The following is an 18,625-nucleotide window of genomic DNA, read 5'->3' on the forward strand; positions in this document are numbered from 1 at the left end:
TCATTAATAGGAACATATCGGATATCTAGTTCGAAAATCTCAAAGGAACAATGATTTTAGCAGAAAACAACCTTTTGACCTCATTTTCAATTAATGGCAGTAGCTTAGGATTGATTCTTCTTGATTCATTCTTGAGGGGATCCTAATTCTCTTTAAGTGGGATGGTGTGTTTAATAACAGTCTTACCATAAAATGTCAGATCCTCATACCTCCAAGTGAACACATATGAAAATTATTTCAACAACTGTGCATATTGTTGTCTTTTTTCTGCTTTCAAAGAATTAGAGACCTTGACTAGCTTAGGATTATCTTCTATCCATAAATTATATTCTCCCATTTCTCCATCACTTCGTAAAATTTTGCGCTTGTCAGCTACATCATTTGAGTCAAAAAGTCTTACTAAAGGGCCTAGGCCTCTAGGAATTATAATGTTGCTTAGATGATGTTAGGTCTGTATACTACTAGTGTAACCCTTTATTATTATTAGTGCAACCCCCTTATTATATTCTTGTGCCCATATAGTCCCCATGTTGTTATTATTATGCCCCATAGAAGCCCACTATCGTTATTGTTGTGCCCCTACAATATTATTGTTATGTAGGCTCTGCTTATATTGGGACCCCATAGACTCCTATATATAGAAAGGAGGACTTGTCATTTGTATCATCCAAGAATTGTTTATTTGTGTAATGTAAAAGAGGTTTCGTCCTTGAAGAGGCTAATTTTTAAGTCGTTGATATATCTTTTCTATCTTTTTGTGAGCTAGTTTCATAACATTTGGTACCAGAGCTTTAGATTCTAGGGTTTTGCTACTCCATATAGGTCATCATGGAATTGTCACTATAAAGTTTTCTATACAAAGTTTCCGAATCTGAAAAAAAAAACCCATTTGATCAGAAATTGTTCTAAACCTCAAGTCTGAATTTCAAATCTTCTCTTGCCATATTTTGGATATATGATTTGAGGAAGTTAGGGTTTTCACAAGCTCCTGAATTCCATTGCAAACAGGTCATCGTGGTATTTTAATTATAATTATTTTTCTACCATGATTCAGACTCTGAAATTAAGACCCATTTCATCCAAAATATTGATGAATCTCGGTCCCAAATTGCAGATATTGTTTCGCTATAGTTTCAGAGATATGGTTGAAGACATTCAGGGTTTTGCAGACTCCTGGATTACATCCCAAACATGTAACTTGAGGGAAATCATCATAACTTTATTTCTGAGAATCAGATTGGAATTTGGTAAAATATTATAAAAATGGAATGGCCTATAGTTTTCTGTGTATCAAATTCAGGTCCTAAGGTTGAAAAAGTGACATGTGACACTTTGTGCAAGTTCACTCTACTGAACTAGTCTATAATCAAGTCATCGTGGGAGATTTGGCATAACTCTTTATTGGATAATACAATCTTGATCATAATTGTGGGGTTGGAACAAGGACGTAGATGGATACAAAAGAAAGGGATTTCATACCTATGACATCCACAATTATAGATATATAATACATTCAATATCGAGCTCCTACAAAACCAAAACAGGTGTGTAGTATTTTTAAAATTTCATGTAAGTTTGTTTTTAAAAATTAGTTTGAAGGAATTCAAAGGACGTAGTGAAGAATAATTATCATTAATTGATGCCTCAAAGAAAGAAAATGGAAACACCAAGTAAGCAACCTGAAAGCTCTAGCATGGCTCACAGAAGATTAGATTGATGGTTTAAAGAAAGGCATGGAAGCTAAGATGAATGAAGTGGAATATAAGATGAATGGCATGGAAGCTAATATGGATGGCATGGAAGCTAAGATAGAAGAAAAACTTAAAGGAAACATGGAATATTTGAAAATAGAGTTGACAAAGTTGCTACATGAAATGCTTACTAATGGTGAAAGGGTAGCAAAGGAAACTCATGATGAGAACAAAGGAAATGCTAATCATGATTTCATAGACTCTAACATTGGATTGAGGACCCACTGTGTTCCAAGGATTGATATGAGGAAGTTGGATGGCAAGGATCCTGTAACATGGATACTACAGATGGAGCAATATTTCAATCTCCATAATGTGCAAAACGCACAAAAGGTACGCATTGCAACTTCATATTTGGAACCAAATCCATTTGTATGGTGTCTATGGCTTTGCTCTCGTAAAAAAACTGTCACTTGGGCAGTTTTTATGGAACAAATGATAGCACATTATGAGGATACAAAAAGAAACACCTTTTTTAGCCAATTGATAAATATCAAACAAAAGGGTTCAATGATGGAGCACATTGAGGACTTGCAAAAATTGCATATAAGGGTAAAAGGTATTCCAAAGGATTAGAGGATTGATGTGTTTCATAGGGAATTTAAAGGATAACATCCAACATGAGGTTTTCATTTGGGAACCTGACTCATTAGAGAAGGCATTTAGGTTGGCAAGAAAAATGGAAAGCAAAATTATGGCAACGAGAAAGCCTACCACTCATAGCTATAAAGATGGAAATTTTGTTGGCCCTAGCCTTCCACAACCTACAAGTTTGACACCACGATAGTTGGGAAAAGAAAGAGAAAAAGGGCTTTGTTACAGTTGTGATAGCAAATACACTAAAGGTCACAAGTGTGTTGAGAAGAAATTGTTTTACATAGATTGTGAAGAGGAGGAAGAAAAGGAACAAGAAACATCACAAGAAGAGGATATACATGAGGAACAAACCCTAGAGAAAGAAGAAATGAATCTAACCATACCTTATAATGCATTGGCTGAAATTACAACTCCTCAAACTATCAAGATAGAAGGACAAATCAAGAAGAAAAAGGTAATAGTGCTGATTGATTTGAGCAATACCCATAATTTTATTCATTGTAAGATAGCCAAGGAATTGAATTGATTTCTATATCCAGCACCAGAGTGTCAAGTGATGGTTGGAAGTGGAGGAACCATAAATAGCTCTGGAAAGTGCCATAATATCAAGCTATCCATGTGTTTATTAAATTTAGTGTCCTAAATTGCTTGGATAAATTATCAACTGAGGTTTATAAGCTGATGAAGTGTAGTCACTATATATGCTTAGTTAATCCTTGTTACCCCATTGTTTTATATTTTTATATTGTTTTGGGGGTTTCTGTTCTTTGATTCCTAATTATGTACAATCTGAACTATGAGAAACTAAATCTAAACTTCCTAAAGGTGAACGAAGAGCTGAAACTAGTCAAAATCTAATTTAAAGAAAGGAAAAACAGAGCATCTATCCTATCTCGTCATTAATCCTAAGTCATGAATCTATTTCTTAAAATTAAGGGTGAAGCTGTAATGCATGTTGAAATAAATACAGAGAATGAAATCAACTGTAGTACTTCTAGTTACTCTAACCTTCAATTTTGAAAGATAACCTTCTTGAGATGGGATACGAGCAACTTTCTATACTTTATGATCTAGAGAACTAAATGAAACATACAGAAGGTAACTGATTGATTTCAACCATTGCATGAAGTGAATGTTTAACCATTTAGTTTAGGATGAGTATCAACTTGAAATGGTGTTAAAAAAAATTCATTAACACAGTGGATTGACAAATTTGCTCTAGAAAATAAATCACAAAACAGTGAGTAAGCTAGACAATAGTGCTTTCTTATTACTTCAACCTTACTTTGTTTAGAAACAAAATCGTTTCCTTTCATGAAATGTGTTGGAAGAGAAAGACTACACAATTGAGTTTTAACATTATGATATTGATCAAAACTAAAATAAATCAACCTAAGTTAGAAACACTGCTAAAAAAAAGTAATGAAATTAAAACTAAACAGAAAACGAATGGAAAGAAAACCTCCTTCAGTGCAGGGGCCCTCTGCAAATGATTGGGTTGAGCTGCGAACTAATTGAAAATGCTCTCTTAAATGATCATTGGTTTGCACATGACTTATATTATAGAAAAGAACGAAGTTCAAAATACAGAGCTAAAAGTATGAAGTTAATACATAAAATTCTCCGAACCTCCCTCGGTTCTATACAACTAGTATTTAAAAGGAAATAATAATTATTGTCTTTGAGGAAAATAGCTTCAGGTGGCTCATATGTATTACTACAGAACCATCTAAATGTCTGATCAGCTACAGGTACTTAAATTCGAGTGAGATGTTTGCATCAGAACTGTTAACACAGGTGGCTGATCCGAGTTAATGCTTGCAACAAAACTGTTAGATTTATTGATTATCCATGAAAGAGTAGATGAAGAGTCCTATTGCTTCCAGGTGTCATATGTTTGACTCCATATTTCACTATAATCTTGAGCTTGCTTTCTTGTCAATCTGGGCTGAGTGAATAGGATAGAATCCATATGGAGACATTTTTATAGATGCCCACGTGGCTGAATTCTTCATTTGACACCTGGAACCTACCAGACCATGGAAGTAGCTACGGAATACACAGTTAGCTGCAAAATGGAATTCATTCTGTAGCTAATTTGCAAAAAATTAATCAAATAGAAAGAACATAAAAATATAACATGTGAATCATTTAATTCCTTCCTTAAGACAAAACCTATCATTTATCATTGATGGGGATATGTAATCTTATGGAAAAGCAAGGCAAAGAAGTGAGAAAAGCTATCAAGGATAGGGTAATTCTGAGGTTCAACATAACCCCACTTCAAAATCATTCCATGTCCTCATGCAATTTTCCAAAAATTTGAATTCTTCTTTCCTATTGCATTTGCTCAGACACTTCTACTAGTACATCCAATTTTCTTCTTTTTCTCTTCTTTGAAGTGACTGCCATTCTAGGTTTCTTCATAAGAAGCCTGTATTTAAGGTTGATGACTATTTTTTTCAAGCTTCTATTCTTCTTCTTTAACTTCCTATTCTTGGTATACCACAGTCCTAGATGTAGAATGGTATTATCACGAATAGCCTTGTCCAATTTACTTTGTTCCCTCAAGGTTTCATTTTCTTTCTTGATATGTCTGTTCAATATCTCTAACTGATAGATTTCCTGTTTGAGAGAGTCAATTAGAGGTTCTTGTGGATTGACAGAGGGTTCTAGATTGACAGAGGATTCTAGATCCATTGAGGCACTTTTCTTCTCCATTGATTCTATATAGTCATATATTTGTTGTTGCACTAGGCCTATGCCTAGAGATCTTCTACTGGGGCTACCTTTGAAATACTGTTCAAGAGAATTTTGAGGACTGCTTGTAGATGGAGCATTATCAGGACATGGTACTAGGGTTTCTTCTTCTAAATTTATGAACTCCGTCCACTTTGATGATATCTTCTTTACAATACCTCAGAGTCTAGATCTCCTTCTAAGTTGTAGAGGTCTTATGTTCTCCTCCTTTGTACCTTTTTTCTCCTTTCTTATCTTTTCTTTTCTCTTCATTTTTTTCCTAATCTTTGTCAATTCTTCAGAGATTAATTTTTCCTCATCGTTTTGTAATGAAGATTCAAGTTTGTTCCACTAGTTTCACCAACTTTCTTTTTCATCTTCCCTTTTTACTTGATTTGCTTCCTGATCTCTGTCAATTTTTCAGAGATTAGCTCTTCAACATTTTTCTGCATTGAGGACACAGGTTTTCTTTGAATGGTTATACCAGTCTTCTTTCTCCTACTCCTTTTGACATTACCTTTTCAGGTGACTCTAGTACCTCTTGGAAATAGTTTGTTATAAGGAAATTTTCCCAGGTATCTCCTATTCTTTTCAAATGAAACTCAACCAGTATTTTTACCAACCCATGATGGTACATGGTTGTGTCTATAAATTCTATTTTCATTTGTACATTTGAAGCCATCCTGCTTAAACTGTTTAGCAGGAAGAAAGCAAGATTTATTTCTCCATTTTCTAGAAAGTTCATCAATAAATGCATATGGTAGACATACATGCCCCTGAATCCCCCTTCACAGGTAATAAATTTCTGTAATATCAAAAGAATTCCTCTCCATTTACTTTTAAGTGCTGAAATAGGAATTCCTTTTCTAAACACAGAGACATCCATACCTAGGTTCCTGAGGATTACTTTCCATGATTCACTATGGAATTCCTTGTTTTTGAACCATCTTTCACCATGTCTTGGAAGTTCTATAGCCTCTATTATGAAGGATTATGTTACTGCAAACTTAATGTCTCCAATTTCTACTTATGTACCATCAAATGATCTAGAAAAATATTTTGTGATCTCTTTGTGAAAACCATCAAATTTTTCAATGAAGTTGAGCCATCTAGCCTTCTGCAGCATTTGCTTGAGCTGAGGATATCCTTCCATATATTTTTCTCCTACTAGCTCTATCCTCATAATGAGTCACATGACTTCTATTTCTCAAAATTTCTTAACCTTCAGAATTACTCTCCTGGTCTATGAAATGGATTAACTATGAGTATGGTGAAAAATAACTGTGGGTTTGCATGGAATAAATAGGTGGTGAGGATTTGGAGAGACGTGGAAAATTTGGTCACATCGTAGCCATGATCGTTAACAGATAGACTTATTAGGGACTGTATAGGTATAGGGTATGGAGAGTGTAGCAGAGATGTGGTATGATGAAGTTATTATGGATCATTTGGGTACAAAGTATGGAATATGTGGTGGAGATTTGGTATGATGAAGTGGCAGTCAAATCAAATGATGACTCATTAAGGAGACATACAATTATCCATATTATACATGCCTTAAGTTTTTAACTTGTTGTTTGAAATAAATTTTGCATTTTGCCTTTAGAACTTAACCTTTCGGTTCGATAATTCCTTTGGTGTTGATCAGTAGATACCTTTTAGCATGTTTGGCCTCCAAAACTAGATTCTTCAATTTCCCACATTCATGATTTATTTGTGAGTTGTACAATTGTGCCAGAGCTGATAAGTAAGTTGTAGTTGCAGAATCAAATTAGCTGCAGAATAGAATCAGTTGCAGAATATGAAAATAAGGAAAAGTGAAGTATGGCTATGGATTATGAGTGTAAAAATGAAATGGAAATGGGTTATGACAGTGAAATAGAATGAAATGTAAAATAAAATGGGAAATAGGGTGAGATGGAGTAAAACTATAAAAATAAAATGCAAATGAAATATGACAGTGAGATGAAATGGATCTGTAAAATAAAATGAAAATAGAATGAGATGGAATGAGATTATGAATTTGCAGACTCTGAACTGCAAATGAATGTAGCTTTTTGTCACTACTTATTACAGAAAGGAAATGGAAAATATATGATGTCAAAAATCTCTGATTTTCACCCTGTATTTTCTGTATGAGTATGCCAATCAATGATTGGTTTTCAAACTTATACAATTTATTATATATATATATATATATATATATATATATATATATATATATATATATATATATATATATATATATATCTTGATATATATATATATATATATATATATATCTTGATATATATATCTTGATATATATATATATATATATATATATATCTTGATATATATATATATATATATATATATATATATATATATATATATATATATATATTTTTTTTTTTTTTTTTTTTTTTTTTTCTCGGGAAAAATAAATGCTAAGTTAGTGGAGAAGAAGAATTCTTCTTCACTAGCTTCATTTCAGATTTATTTTGGAAAATCTTAATGAACTCTCTTGAAATTGGCTTCTGATATATTTTCAATGGATGGCCATTCACAAGAATAGGTAATTTTATTTCATCTATTGTCCTTGTCCTTACTTCTCCGTTATTAAAGACTTCTTTAATCTCATATGGCCCAAGCCAATGGGTCTGAAACTTCCCTTGAAAATATTTGAATTTTGAATCGAACAAAAGTGCCCAATCTCCTGCTTGAAATTTCTTCTCCTTGGTATATTTATCATGCCTTTAACCCTTTGCTGTTGGACTATACTAGTTCTTTGAACTGCATCTTGCTTGATTTCATCAAGCTCATTGAGTTGCTCCAATCTATGTTTCTGTGCCTCTGATAAATCCAGTCCCAATTGGACTGCCATCTTGAAGGTTTTGATTTGAAACTCTTTAGGGAACAGGACTTGTTTCCCATAAACAAGTTCATAGGGTGTATTTCCCGTCATGTTCCTCCATGTAGTTCTATAGGCCCATAAGGCTTCAGGAAGCCTTTCTGCCCAATCTCTTCTATGTAGATGCATAGTCTTAGTGAGAATTCCTTCAATCACCTTATTTGTAGATTCAACTTGAACATTTGCTTGTGGATGATAGGGGTAATATTTCCTATGTTTGATCTTGTAATCTTCTACAAGACTCTTCACCATTTAGATGTAAATTGAGATCCCTAATTTCTCACATTTTCTCTTGGAACACCAAAACGAGTGAAGATGTCCTCAAAAAGAAAACTAACTACAGATTTTTCATTAGCAAAAGGTAATGCTTTAGCCTCTACCCATTTAGTGGCATAATCAGTGCATACAAGTATATACTTATTTTTCTTAGATGGGGGATTAACTCGTCCAGGAAAATCCAAGGCCCATTTTTCAAAAGGCTCAATGAGTACCTGAATTTGTAGTGGCATTTCATTTGAAGAAGTAGGTTTCCCTACCCTTTGGTAGTTATCACACCTCTAGACATATTCTTTGGCATCTCTGAAGATGGATGGCCAATAATATCCTAAAGAAAGGATTTTATTGGCTATCCTCTTGTCAGCAAAGTGTCCACCACACGGTTCATCATAACATGCCTTAAGAATCTCAAGAATTTTGTCTTCCCTGATAGAGCTTCTGATAATGAGATCTGGACCTTTTTTATACAATTCATTAGTGATCCATTAGTATCTTGCACTTATTTGAATGATTTTTCTTTTCTCTCTAGGAAACAAATGTGAAGACAATCTCCCTGTGACTAAGTAATTGGCAATATCTACAAACCAAAGGGTTTGAGTAGTTACTCCAAAAAGATGTTCATCAGGAAAATTATCTTCAACCAGAGTGTCATCTTTGATATTTTGAATTCTGGACAATAAATCAGCAACTGCGTTTTGTTTTCCAGGTCTATCTAGCACAATAATGTTGAATTCTTGCAAGAGTAATAACCATCTTGTAACTCTACCATTAGTAATAGGTTTATTCATTAAGTATCTAATTGCAGAGTGATCTATATGAACAAAGGTTTCATAGCATGTTATATAATGTCTGAACTTATTGACAGCATGAACAACAACTAAAACTTCCTTTTTAGTTAGAGTATAATTTAACTCAGTGGGAGTCAAATTCTTACTTGTATAGTAGATGGCATAGGGAATGAAATCTTTTTGTCCTAATACAACTCCCAGAGTTGTGTCTAAAGCATCTGTTGAGATGTGGAAAGGTAGCTTCCAATTTAGACCTCTCAAGATGGGTGCTTTAAAAATTTTTGCTTTTAAAGTCTCAAATGCTAACTGGGAATTAGGATTCCAATTGAATTCACAATCCTTAGTGAGTAATTTGACGAGTGGGGATGCTATTTTAGTGAAATTTTCTATAAATCATTTATAGTATCCTGTAAATCCTAGAAAAATTTTAACATCCTTTTGACAATTTGGAATTTATAATTTAGAGATGACTTCAGCTTTAGATTTATCAACTTCAATTCCATCTCCTAAAATGTGATGTCCTAAAACAATCCCTTCTGTAAACATCATAAAACATTTTTCATGGCTTAGTGAAAGGTTTCTTCCTTACATATTTTAAGAATCTTTTCCAAATTTTCTAAAGTTGCTTCACATGTATTCCCATATACTGTAAATTCATCCATATATACCTCTACACAATCATGTATTAGATCAAAAAAAATTCGTAGTACTACTCTTTGGAATGTTGCAGGTGCATTACATAATCCAAAAACAAGTACTCGGTAGGCATATGTTCCCCATGGACAAGTAAATGTGGTTTTATCTTGAACTTCAAGTGCCACCTGAATTTTATTATAACCACTAAAACCATCCAAGAATGAGAAATACTTCTTACCTGCTAATGTATCTAACACTTGATCTATAAAGGGCAAAGGAAAATGATCTTTAAGGGGAGCTTTATTCAATTCTCGATAATCAATGCATACCATCCATTTACCATTATTTTTAGGCAAAATCACTAGAGGGGAAACCCATTGTCTCTCTGAAATTGGGTAAACGAAGTTTACATTCAGCAGCTTTTACAGCTCTTCTTTCACAATTTCCCTAAGATTTGGATTGATCCTTCTTTGAGGTTGTCTAACAGGTTTACAATTTTCATCAATGTAGATGTGATGTATACAAGTCTTAGGACTAATTCCTTTCATGTTAGTATATTCCCATGCATATGCAGCAGAATGTTGTTGTAATGTTCTGATTAGATTTTCCCGTTGTAATTTCTCCAAGTTATTGTTTATCTTCAATGGTCTCCTTTGAAAGATTTCAATTGTAGAGCTACCAAATTATTCCATAGAATAAAGAGACATTTTCCTAGATGAAAAATATTCAATATTGGATTTTTCTTGGAATTTATCATGTTCATATTTTGGAGATGATTCAAAATTTTCCATTGTATTCAAGATTTGACTATCTTCACTAATGTCTGAAATAGTAAAGAGAGGTTGAATGTCATTTTCATCCTCAATCCATTCTTTGTCATCTATTTCTGTGGTTTTTCTTGCTGTAGGATATAGAGTGAATTTTGTAGTTGAATTCCCATAAAAAATATACATGTCACCAGATCTACAACTAATGAAAGCATCAACTATGGCCAGTTGAGGTCTTCCTAATATAAGTGGATCTCCTCCTAGATTGTTCTTAGGGGTTAAGATCATAAAATCAATAGGATATTCCCAATAATCTAACAACACTAAAATATCTTCTAACACACCATCTTGTTTGATTACATATCTATCTGTTGATTGTAGTAATGTAGGTGTGTAAAGAAGATTAGGAAGCTTGATTTGTTCCACGGTTTGTTTGCTCATGATGCTTATTGCTACTCCTAAATCAATCAATGTATTCAGAATTTCAACTCCATTGATATGTTTTTTCACAATTGGACTTCTTGGATCTACATATTTTTGTATGGCAATTTTTCCCATCATTATGTCTGCTATTTTTCCTACCAGGTAAATTATTTTTGTTTCTTTTTGTTTTCTTCCTAGTTTCTTTATGCTCAACTCCTTTATTGTTTTAGCTCGGATTGCAATCTCCTTAATGGCTTGTAACAAAGGGATTTTGATACAGACATTTTTCAATCCATCTAGAAAATCATAATTAGGCAACATAATCTTCTTTTCTACCCCTTAGTCAACTTGTAATCTTTTAGGAAAAGGAGGTGCATAAGTAGATACTAGTTGCTCAATGATAGGAGTTGAGTTCATTGGTTCTTCCTGTTTTTCATTTTTAGCATTTTGGTTTTGGGGAGATGTTCCTTCAAAACTTTTATTGGGCTGTAGAGAATCTTCCTCAGAATTGTCTTGTTCCTAAATAACTATTGAATGCTTTTCCTTTTCTAATATCCTACCAGATCTTAGTTGAACATCATTGGGATCTAGAGGAGTGATCATATAAGTTGGAAATTGTTGTCCTTCCACCATGTAGGTATTCTGAGGAATTTTATTTTTGGGGTTTGGTAATGGTTGGGCAGGTAGCTGATTTGGTCTCTATTGAAATGGTAGTAGGAGTTGAGGATTTTGGTTTTGAAGTTGAAGATGTTGGTTTTGTTGTGGAATTTGTTGTGGGAATGGTAGTGAAAGTTGAGGATTCTGATTTTGAAGTTGTGGCTACTGATTTTGTTGTAAAATTTCTGGGGGAGGATAATTCTTATAAGCCTTATTTTGGGGCCCTTGCCAAGGTCTTCTAGAGACAAAGCAAAGAGATTCTGTTGAATTTGGAATTGTTTCTTCTTGAAAAATAGCCTTAAGACCTGGAATTGAAGGAGAACCCTTGGTCTCATGGTTTTCTGAAAAATTCACACAAGTCTTTATGATTTTTGCATCCAAAGGGCATTCTCTTAGAGAGTTTTTTCTTCTGCATTTGGGACACAAAATAGCTAAAGCATCAACATCGATTTTTTGCTTGTTTTGTAACTTAAGGGTGTCTATTTGTTCACTAAGGCTCCCTAGAGTATTTGTTTTGAATTCATCAAGAATATTCCCAATTTCTTCTCTACTCATTGATCCAGTTGCAAATTTATTCACTCTAACAAGAGAAGGATCTCTTGGACCCTTCCCAGTTTTGGATTTTCCTCTTGAGAGATGAACACATAATTCTTCTATGTCACTTAATTGGAGTTGAGAGATATCTCCCTTCCCCATCATGTTAAGGATATCTATCCACTCATCTCTAATGGCTTTTAATAGAAGAGCTTTTAAGGTTTCTTCATCTAAATTATCCATCTTTTCTCTTTTCAAGTTATAGTTGAATCTCTCAATTAAATCATCTAAATTTTCATCCTCTCTTTGCATCATTTTGAACACTTCATCCTTGTGATTGATGGGCATGAAATAATCCAAATACCTCCAAAAATACTTTCTTCATGTCATTCCATGTTCTAATGGCCTGAGTGACCAACCCCATGAACCACTTTAAAGAAACTCCTTTCAAAGTTGAAGGAAACAACTTAAGTTTTTGAGAGTCTTCTAAATAATCATAAGTTTTGCACAAGACTTCAAATTCAAATAAAAATGTTTCAGGATCTTCACTTTTTAACCCATGAAAATTTGAGAGGACAGAAGGTGAGATATTTTTCATTGTGGCATTTGTTTCTTCATCAACTATAGGGAATCCAAAAGAATTATCAATTTCCCTATTTCCTCTACCTCCTCCATTATTTTCTTTGCCTTCTCAATTATTTCCTCTACCTCCTCCTCCTCCAAACAATGTGAATTCTCCATCCTCTCCTTCTTCTGACATTATAGTTTCTTCAGAGTCAGTATAAGATTCAACTTGCAAGGTTAATTTCTCTTCCTCTGGTTCCTCTATTGATCGTATGTGGGAGAGAGGTTCTACTTCTTCTTCCTCACTAGGTATTCTTAATTCTTCAACTAAAATATGTTCCATTGAGGAGGTGAAAAGGGCTACTCCTTCTGTTGGAGATCCAAAATTTTTCTCCTCTAGGACTGCCTCAGTAGATGAAGTAGGATATCCTCTTGATTGAATTTCTAACCTTAGAACTTTAGGAGGTCTATGGCTAGGAGTATGAGCTTGAGATGAAGGTGTATCTCTTCTTATTCTTGGTGGAGTAGGGGGTGTTGTAGGAATTGAACTCCTGCCTCTAGCTATAAATCTACCCCTAGAGTCTCTTTCTCTACGCATATCCTTTTTTTTTTAATGTAAGAGATAAGGTTACCTAATTACACTTCCCCGGCAACGGCACCAAAATGTTTAGTCAATTTAGTGTCCTAGATTGCTTGCATAAATTATCAACCGAGGTTTCTAAGCTGATGAAATGTAATGCACTATATATGCTTAGTTAACCCTTCTTACTTCGTTGTTTTGTATTTTTATATTGTTTTGGGGGTTTTTGTTCATTGATTCCTAATGATGTACAATCTGAACTATGAGAAACTGAGTCTAAACTTCCTAAAAGTGAACCAAGAGTTGAAACTAGTCGAAATCTAATTTAAAGAAAGGAAAAATAGAGCATCTATCCTATCTCGTCATTAATCCTAAGTCATGAATCTATTTCTTAAAATTAAGGGTGAAGTTGAAATGCATGTTGAAATAAATACAGAGAATGAAATCAACTGTAGTACTTCTAGTTACCTTAACCTTGAATTTTGAAAGATAACCTTCTTGAGATGGGATACAAGCAACTTTCTGTACTTTATGATCTAGAGAACTAAATGAAACATGCAGAAGGTAACTGATTGATTTCAACTAGTGTGTGAAGTTAATTTTCAACCATTTAGTTTAGGATGAGTATCAACTTGAAATGGTGTTCAAAAAAATTCATTAATGCAGTGGATTGACAAATTTGTTCTAGAAAATAAATAACAAAACAATGAGTAAGCTAGACAATAGTGCATTCTTATTACTTCAACCTTACTCTATTTAGAACAAAATCGTTTCCTTTCATGAAATGTGTTGGAAGAGCAAGACTGCACAATCGAGTTTTAACATTATGATATTGATCAAAACTAAAATAAATCAACCTAAGTTAGAAACACTGCTAAAAGCAAAGTAATGAAATTAAAACTAAACAGAAAATGAATGGAAAGAAAACCTCCTTCAGTGCAGGGGCCCTCTGCAACTAACTGGGTTGAGATGCTAACTAATTGAAAATGCTCTCTTAAACTATCATTGGTCAATAGATGACTTATATCATAGAAAAGAATGAAGTTCAAAATACAGAGCTGAATGTTTGAACTTAATACATAAAATTCTCTGAACCCCCCTTAGTTTTGTACAACCAGTATTTTAAAGGAAAAAATCATAATTGTCTTAGAGGAAAACTAGCTATAGGTGGCTCATACGTATTACAACAGAACTTTGTAAACGTCTGATCAACTATAGGTGACTTAAACTCAAGCGAGATATTTGCAACAGAACCGTTAACACAGGTGGTTGATCCAAGTTAATGCTTGCAACAGAACTGTTAGATTTATTGATTATCCATGAAAGAGTAGATGAAGAGTCCTATTGCTTTCGGGTGTCATATGTTTGAATCCACCTTTGACTATGATCTTGAGCTTGCCTTCTTGTTGATTTGGGCCAAGTGAATAGGATAGAATCCATATGGAGACAATTCTAGAGATGCCCATGTGGCCAGATTCTTCATTTAACACCTGAAACCTGCCAGAGCATGGAAGTAGCTACGAAATACACAGTTAGTTGCAGAATAGGCTACGTTCTATAGCTAATTTGAAAAAAATTATTCAAATAGAAAAAACATAAAAATATAACATGTCAACCATTTAATGCCTTCGTTAAGACAAAACCTATTGTTTATCATTGATGGGGATCTGTAATCTTATGGAAAATCAAGGGAAAGAAGTGAGAAAAGTTGTCAAGGAGAGGGTAATTATGAGGTTCAACACCATGGGAGAATATGTATTGAATATCTCAATGGTTTCCATTCCAATGGGTGGTGCTGATGTTGTACTAGGAATCCAATGGCTATAATCTTTGGGTACGATAACTTTTAATTTTCAGGAACGTTTCATGAAATTTCTTTCAGAAGGTAAGGAAGTTGAATTAAGGGGTATCACAGGGAAACTGGGAGAGATAATTTTCTCTAACGGAATGACAAATATTCTAAAGAAAGAACAATGATGCGTAATTGCGCAATTATGTTCGCTAGAGGTTCCCACATCGAAATCATCTATTTCTCCATATCTCCAAAAAGTAATGGACAATGATTCCAAGGTATTTGATACTCCCAAAGACCTCCCACCTATTCATTTTCATGATCATGCTATTCATTTGATTCCAACAAGTGTTCCTCCAATCATCAGGCCTTAGAGATATCCATATGCCAAAAAGACTGAAATTGAACATATTGTTGTAGAAATGCTAGAGGTTGGTATAATTAAACCTAGTCAAAGTTCTTTCTCTGCTCCAGTGATATTGGTACACAAGAAGGATGGATCATAGCACATGTGTCTGGATTATAGGGAGTTCAAAAAGCTTACTATTATAGATAGATTTCCAATTCCTGTCATTGATGAATTATTGGATGAATTACATGGAGCAATTTACTTCACCAAGTTGGATCTTTGTTCAGGATATCATCAAATGAAAATGAAGACTAAAGACATTCCAAAAACAACATTTAGAGCCCATGAAGGTCACTATGAATTTTTCGTCATGCCTTTTGGCCTTACCAATGCCCCTTCTACATTTCAAAGTTTGATGAATTCCATTTTCAAACCATTCCTTAGAAAATTTGTGTTAGTATTTTTTGACGATATACTAATCTACATCAAGTCTTGGAAGGATCGTGTTCAACATGTTAATAGGGTGCTAAAACTATTGGAGGAAAAACAATTATATGCAAAAATATCCAAATGTTTCTTTAGAGTACAAGAGGTGGAATATTTGGGTACTCAGTTACCTCATAGCTCATCTTATCATCGTCAATCTGATGGGAAAACTAAGATAGTGAAAAAATGTTTGGAAGGATATATTCATTACTTTATATCTGATAAAGAGGCATAATGGGTCAAGTGGTTGCCACTGGCTGAATGGTGGTATAAAACTTCCTTCCATAGTGTAGCAAAAATGACCCCATTTATGGCACTTTATGGAAATTATCCACCATCGATTACATCATATTTAAAAGAAAATTATAAGGTTCAAGCAGTGGAAGATCACATCGAGCATCAACAACAAGTTCTCAAACTCTTAAAGGATAACCTCACTTTGGCACCGAATAGAATGAAATAACAGGTATATCAACATCACAGTGAAATAAGTTTTGATGTAGGTGACTGGGTATTTCTACGACTACAACCATACAAACAAATGTCCCTCAAGCCAGCTAAGAAGGGTAATAAATTATCACCAAAGTATTATGGCCCATACAAGTTGTTACAAAATATTGGTACTATGGCATACAAATTGGATCTTCCTGCGTCTTCCCAAGTGCACCCAGTTTTCCATGTTTTATAGGTGAGAAGCTCTCAGTTCAAACAATATTTCTAGAGCTTGATGAGGAAGGAAAAATCATATTATAACAGGATGCAGTCATAAAAACAAGAAATTGACAACTATGAAATCGATCAATTTTAGAGTATCTCATCAAGTGGAAGAACTTACCTGCTAAAGATCCCAGATGGGAGGATGAGAATTTTATACAAAAGCATCTAGAACTACTCAAGCATTGAGGAAATCACTTTTTGAAGGAGAGGAGCATGTTAGGTCCCTATACTAGTAGTGTAACCCCTTATTGTTATTAGTGCAACCCCCTTATTGTATTATTGTGCCCATATAGTCCCATGTTGTTATTATTATGCCCCATAGAAGCCCATCATTGTTATTGTTGTGCCCCTACAATATTATTGTTATGTAGGCTCTGATTGTATTGGGATCCCTTACACTTCTATATATAGAAAGGAGGTATTGTCATTTGTGTCATCCACGAATTATTCATTTGTGTAATGTAATGGAGGTTGCCCCCTCGAAGAGGCTGATTTTTAATTCGTTGATCTATCTTTTCTATATTTTTATGAGCTAGTTTCATAATAGATGAATGATATCCTTCCCAGCTATAGCATTTAAAAAAAATATTTTTAGGACCTTCCACTGCTTCTTCTTCATCAACACTATCAATCCAATTATTGATAAACTCATTTGTCCTCTCTAGAAATATCCAAATTTTTTTATCATCCTCAAAGAATTTCCAATGTTTGGTATTGTCAAGGATAGAGGGTCTGTATCTCACATTAATTTCATATTTTCTATTTGGGTAAATAGGAATTTTGAAAGAACTGGAAGCATTGGCTAAATAATCTCCTATTTCATTTTCTTGTCTAGAAATAAGAGAAATTTTGTGCTCTATAAAAAAATTAGTAAACATGGCCCATACCTCATTTCAGTATGACCTCATCCTCAGATGTTTAATCTAATATATGCCTTTGACCTGATTCACAACCAACTTTGAATCTCCAAAAACATGAAATCTCTTTTCATTTTTCTCTCTAGACAAATTTAACCCAATGATCAAAGTTTCGTATTTCATAACATTATTTGTGCAATCAAAATATAACTTAAAAGAGTGTAGCTGACTAGTGTGGTATGGTGGGATGATCCAAATTCCTGCTCTAGAACCTTCTCTTTAGTTAGAAACATAAAAATGTAAATTCCCTATGCCTTCATCTGGAGCTTCCTGTACTTCTTCTTTCTCAAAACTACCCTCAAATTGTTATGGTATTTCTGCATCATCACAATAGTGATTAAAATAAACATGAGATCCAATCTCTATATCCACTTCAAAGATAGGATGATTATCCAACTCACATTGATTGTTGACCATATAAGCCATATGGACTTCTCTGTATAACCTCTTTGGTTGACCAAACAATGAAATGGATGCATAAGTCATATCCATTTGTAGTGTTCCTCCTAGCCTCACTACCCATGATCAAGATAACAACATACCAAATCTAGGTGGAAAATTTGCCATGACTATGTCCATCATCACACGTTTTGCAGGTATTTGTGCCAAGGTTACCACCAGATCCTTTATTAAACCTAAACACTTGAATTTTCTTGAGTCAAATGAAAATAAGCCTTTCTAGGGTCTAGTGACCTCAAGTGCCAAGTTGTCCATGATTGATTTTGGCACAAAATTGTGTGATGCTTCAAAATCCATCATGGAATTATGAAGGATCATATCATGAACATATAGAATGACATAAAAGGGGTAGACATCATCATTCACACTATTTACGTGGGGACTAAAAACAAACTCAGGAGAATCATCATCCAAATTGAGAGAATCTTGTGAATTGATATGTATCCTATCATTTTCTAAACTTTTAATCATTGAAAAAATTTGTTTCCTAAACTATTCATTTTTCAATAGTTCAAGAAAAGGGATAGGAATTTTTAATTTACCAATTTCAATCTCCAAATTGAAGGATGTTTCTCCACTTCATTGTCATCATTCTTGGCTTCCTGTTCCTTTTTTGGAACATCCTTTTTAGGCTCCTTTGGTATTTTAAGTATCTCCTTTCTCAGTTCATCTTTCTTTTCTAATGCTATTATTTTTTGTG

This window comes from Pinus tabuliformis, chromosome 8 (assembly GCF_031772625.1).
Source record: "Pinus tabuliformis cultivar Carrire ecotype Pingquan chromosome 8, CPIR1, whole genome shotgun sequence".
Classification (NCBI taxonomy): domain Eukaryota; kingdom Viridiplantae; phylum Streptophyta; class Pinopsida; order Pinales; family Pinaceae; genus Pinus; species Pinus tabuliformis.